Here is a 6,000-nt window from a genome sequence, read left to right on the forward strand (position 1 = left end):
CAGTCTTCAGTCTTGTTCACTTTAATAAAGAGCTGTTACTAGAGAACTGTCTCCAGCATGTTTTGTCAAGAGAGCTGAAATCACAAACCCCACGTCACAACAACTGGCGACGAAGGTGGGATCCGGAATGCTGAGGAGCGGTTAAACACAACCCTGCCTCAGAGTCCGGATTGCAGCTGAGAACAAGACTCACTGGCCAGCTGAGAAGACGACCCTGCCCGCTAGGACAATGGAGAGTCCAAGGGTATTGGAGCCCTTCCAGCCATCAGAGCCCCACACCTGGGAAGACTACGTCGAACGCTTCGAGTTCTTCGCAGTGGCTCAAGGGATCACCGATGCCAGCAAAAGAAGGGCCACATTCCTGAGCTACTGTGGGCCCGAGACCTTCAAGCTAGCCAAGGCATTACTTGCTCCAGCGAAGCTGAGTGAGACATCTCTCCAAGATATTCTTGCCTTCCTAACAAGCCACTTGGCGCCTACTGAGACCAAGATGGCCCGGCGGATGGAGTTCCATAAGAGGCAGCAGCATGCTGGGGAGTCTGTATCCGCATTTCTGGCTGAACTCCGGAAGCTCGCTCAGCACTGCGGCTTCCAAAATCTGGAAGAGACTCTCCTGGATCGGTTTATTGGTGGTCTGAGCAGCAAGAAAGCCAGAAGACGCATCGTGGCTAAAGAAGAGGTTACCCTTGCTTCAGCCTTGAAGGAGGCCACCGCCACGGAGAATTATGAAAGAGAGGAGCTTGATGCCAGTCGCAAGGCCACTAAGCCACAGATAGAAGTTGCGCATGCCATGGACGAGCTAGAGGCTACTCCAAGCCAGAGCCCAGTCCGTGGGGTTGAGTCGGTGCGTCAGGCCTGCACAGTGCACAGAGATCGCCGAGGCAGTTGCCCAGGTTGTGGCGGAAACCATGAAAGGAAGAGTTGTCGTTTCAGGGATGCTATCTGCCGGACGTGCAGAAAGACGGGTCACATCGCCAGGGTCTGTAGATCGGCGGCGTCGGGAGCGACAGGAGCACCTAGACTGGAGCATCGCAGACCGCCCACAGCAACTCGTTTTCTAAAGGACTGCCACTACGTAACGGAGATCAATGGGAGGGCTGTGCAGTTTCCAGCGCAAGGCAAGGCACACGTCAAGGTGAAGATTGAGGGTCAGCAGTGCGACATGGAGGTGGACTCCGGATCTGCATTCACCATCGTGTCAGACCAGACCGCGAAGACATTCTTCCCCAGGGGTAAGTTGCCCCCTCTGGAGCCCTTTCCGGCAACCTTGCAGTCGTACTCAGCAGGCCGCATCCATGTTATGGGAATGTGTGCCGTGAGAGTACAGTTCCGGGACAAACAGGCTGTACTCCAACTGGTGATTGCGAAGGGCAGTCGCCCCAGTCTCCTGGGCACTGACTGGTTCCCTGCCCTGGGACTGAGTATCTCAGGGCTTAATTCAATCCAAACCTGCCCTGAGATGAGCGAGGTATTATGCAAGGAATTTGCTGGTCTCTTTAATGGAAAACTGGGTTGTTATAAAGGGCCCCCAGTTGACTTCGAGTTGGACCCCGGGGTGGCTCCAATCCGACTCAAACCAAGGCGAGTGCCATTTGCACTGCAACCCAAGATCGAGGCAGAGCTGGATAAATTGGTCAAGCAGGGAGTTCTCTCACCCGTGGACTCTGCTAAGTGGGAGACTCCAATCGTCACGCCCCTTAAAGCAAATGGGGAAGTCAGGATATGTGCAGATTACAAATGTACTATCAATAAGGCACTCAGGGGAAACTCATACCCCATTCCAGTTGTATCACATCTGTTGGCTAAACTGGCTGGGGGCAAGGTGTTCGCCAAAATTGACCTGGCACAAGCTTACCAACAGCTGCCAGTAACCCCACAATCAGCGGAAGCACAGACTATTGTCACACATAAAGGGGCGTTCAGAGTTAACAGATTACAGTTCGGAGTTTGTGTGGCCCCAGGGATTTTTCAAGGGCTCATGGAACGCCTGTTAAGAGGTCTGCCGGGGGTCTTGCCATTTTTTGATGACGTTTTGATTGCTGGAAAAGACCCACAGGAACTGGTTGTGCGTGTCCGTGCAGTGTTGCTCAAGTTCAAGGAGGTGGGGTTGCAACTGAAAAAGGAAAAATGCAGTTTTGGGGTGCCAACGGTGGATTTCTTGGGGTTTAAAATTGATGCATCAGGCATCCACCCCACAGATGCTAAGATTAAGGCCATCATCGAGGCACCACGACCACAGAACAAGACGGAGTTGCAGTCATTCCTGGGACTTATTAACTTTTATCATTCGTTCTTACCCCAGAAAGCTTCGGTAGCTGAACCATTACATAGACTATTGCAGAAAAAGAATGTGTGGCGATGGGGGCGGGAGCAGCAGAAGGCTTTTGACTCCTTGCGAGGAATGCTGAGTAGCAGGAGCGTCCTTGCTCATTATGATGAGTCAAAGCCGCTGGTCCTGGCATGTGATGCCTCTCAATACGGTCTGGGGGCTGTGCTGAGTCATAGGGAACCGGATGGGTCGGAAAAGCCCATCTCTTTCTATTCCCGTACGTTGTCGCCCACGGAGCGCAACTATGCTCAAATTGATAAAGAGGCACTGGCTATTGTGTCCGGAATCAAAAGGTTCTATGATTATTTGTACGGTCGCCAATTCTCCATTGAAACGGACCACAAACCACTGTTAGGGTTGTTCAACCCAAACAAACAAACGCCACAAATTCTCTCCCCCAGAATGTTGCGTTGGTCAATATTCCTGAATGGGTTCCAGTACACCTTGACCCATGTGCCGGGGAAACAATTGTGCCATGCTGATGCGCTGAGTCGCTTGCCCCTTCCTGGCGGGAGCAATGAGGATCCTGCTCCGGCGGAGCACATTATGATGCTAGAAACACTTCCGGGGGCTCCTGTAACAGCTACGGATATAGCTGAGAAAACGAGGAAAGATGCTGTTCTCTCCCGTGTGCTCACTTGGGTGGGGAGGGGGTGGCCAGGTGGTCCGCATGAAGAAAAATTCAGGCCTTATGCGACAAGGCAGCACGAATTGTCCATGCATAAGGGTTGTCTCCTATGGGGAGATAGGGTGATCATCCCAGCACCACTGAGAAACAGGGTTCTTGAGACGCTTCACATGGGACACCCGGGAATGGTCAGGATGAAGTCGCTAGCCCGATGTTATGTGTGGTGGCCTGGAATGGACCAGAACATAGAACAATGGGTACGAACATGCAAGGCATGCCAAGAGGTGCGGCCAGAAGTGGCCAGAGCACCAGTCCACTGGTGGGAGCAGTCCAGGACTCCCTGGAGCCGGCTGCACATAGATTTTGCGGGGCCATTCCAAGGGAAGGTCTTTTTGGTTATCGTTGATGCATATTCCAAATGGTTAGAAGTGGCGATGGTCCCTAGCATGGCATCAGCTGCCGTAATCAAGGTGTTGAGGCAGCTGTTTGCTACCCACGGGTTACCTGAGACCATTGTATCAGATAATGGGGCAGCTTTTGTATCCCAAGAATTCAGGGCATTCTTGGCTGATAACTTCATAAGAGGGGTCACATCCGCGCCCTTTCACCCATCCTCCAATGGGCAGGCTGAGCGCATGGTAAGAACAGCCAAAGAATCCATTGCGCGCTTAATGGAGGGTAACTGGTCGGCTCGCATTGCGCGAATGTTATTTTTGCAGCATGCGACGCCGTGTACTGCGACGGGCAAGTCGCCAGCCGAGCTGCTCTTAGGTAGAAGACTGGTAACGGTGCTGGATTATGTCCACCCAGATAAAATGCCAAACCGTAATTCAAGAGCAACCCCCCAGGCTGAGACTGACACAACAAGGTATCTCGCCCCTGAAGATCTGGTCTGGGTGAGGAACTATTCACGAGGTCCGCGGTGGGTGGCTGGTGTGATCACCCGGGCTAGTGGACCTGTGTCCTATTATGTGACCTTGGAAAATGGGCAAGTTTGGAAGAGACATATAGATCAGCTGAGGCGCCGGGCGCTCAGCAGGGAGGAGTCAGATAATTCATCCCTGGCTAATGACGCACAGCTGCGAGACCAGAGTGAAAATGGTCCAGAGGTGCAGTCACCAGGGGCTTCAGCAAATGAACCAGGGTCTGCTAGTCCTCATGATGACGAGGTACAGGTCGGGGACCCTGAGATGTCTGGGACTCCCTCTGTTCCTGATGAAACCCCTATAGCAGCCCCTCCACCACAGGTAACACCCAATCCAGAACCTGCAACACCTGTTGTCAGGAGATCAGGTAGAAGTTGTAGGACCCCACAGTACCTGAGGGATTACGTCTGCTGTGCTCACTAGGGGGGGAGGGGTGTTGTGTATTGAGTCAAAGGATTTTATATCTGTATTATTATTGTCTGTATTTGCATTAGGATAAAGTAACTGCCTTTTGGTCCCAGAGGGTACAGCTACTATTGGTTCATTTAAGCTGCTGTATTTGGATCCTCTGTCTTATTGGTTTCCTCCAAAAGGCAGCACTGTGATTGCGTGATATTGTTCCCTCCAAAATGTATCCCTTCCTAGCTAGTCCCCTGTCCCTATAAATGTAGCTTTCCTCTCCTCAGTCTTCAGTCTTGTTCACTTTAATAAAGAGCTGTTACTAGAGAACTGTCTCCAGCATGTTTTGTCAAGAGAGCTGAAATCACAAACCCCACGTCACAACACCGTACATCCTGCTTGCCCTGAGTTACCCAGGTGGGGCATTTAGGGCACTTTCACATGGCAATCTCGGCTGCGCACCCACAATACATTTAAAACCTCAAGAATCCTGAGAACTGTAGTTTGTTAAGATGCTGAAAATTATAGTTCTGTGAGGGGTAAACTATAGTTCCCATGATGCTTTGTATGTATGGTGCATGTGCTTAGTGCTGCTGATGCATTTAAGTTCTGTACAACATCCACACAACGCCATGCTCATCAAATTGCTGCCCTATATTATTTCCCCATTTAATCTGGTTAGTTATACCATTTCCGTGGAAAATCCATGATTAGGTTAATAAAAAAACAACCCAACAACAACACACCCCAACCTGTGGAAATGGTAAATCCAGATTAAAAGGGGAAGGAGTGGTATTTTGAAGAGGACGTCATTGTGTGGATGCTGTGAAAAACTTGCCTGCCTGAGCAGCACCAACTTCACAGTAAGTGGCTGCTTATTGCACCCTCTAAGTCTTGGACTCACTGTGGACTCTGTGTTGCTCACACGGGCAAGTCGATGAGGAGACAAGCACTGTACATTTATTGAAATGTAAAGCTGCCTTTGAAAACTGTAGCCTTCTGTTGCGTTCCTCCCTTCTCCCTCCAGAACCTCTGGAACAGGGGTGGGGGATCTGTTTCATCCCAAGGGTTGTATTCACTTGTGGGATTAATCCCACCTTCTGGGAGCTCCATGCCTGTGGCAGATGTGGCCAGAGGCAAAACAGCAACAACATCCCAGCCACGCAAAAGCCAGATCCCAGCCCTTACATCTCTCCATACAAGAGGCACAATAATTGTTCATGAATACAGGCCTGCCAGGCAAAAGTGCTCAAGGTGGGCACAGACTAGCGTGGCCTGTGGAGAGGCTGTGCTCTGAGGCAGATAAAAGGGCACAGAGAGCTGTGCTTGCCTCCAGGCCTGAAGCTTCCCACACTCTGCCCCTGCTCCACATTATAAGGCTCATTATTCCTCCGCAGCAGGGGGTTGGACTAGTTGACCCTCAGGTTACCCCCACCTCTACAACTCTAAGATTCTATAAGGCTGCATATACACACCATACATTTAAAGCAAGCCCCCAATAACAATGGGAACTGTAGTTTCCCCCTCACGGCACCAGAATCCCACTACAGTTCCCAGGATTCTGGGGTGGGGGGATATGCCAGCTAATGCCCTCACGAAAGTGCAGGCAATGTAGGTGGGGAAGGACTGCAATAGGATGGCTAGAAGCTAAAAATGTATCAGGACATCGGGCAGAGTCCTCCTTTTGTGGAGCAGCCTCCATGTTGGTTGACCAGCTA

Source organism: Zootoca vivipara, chromosome 7 (genome assembly GCF_963506605.1).
Source record: "Zootoca vivipara chromosome 7, rZooViv1.1, whole genome shotgun sequence".
NCBI classification, from domain to species: Eukaryota; Metazoa; Chordata; class Lepidosauria; order Squamata; family Lacertidae; genus Zootoca; species Zootoca vivipara.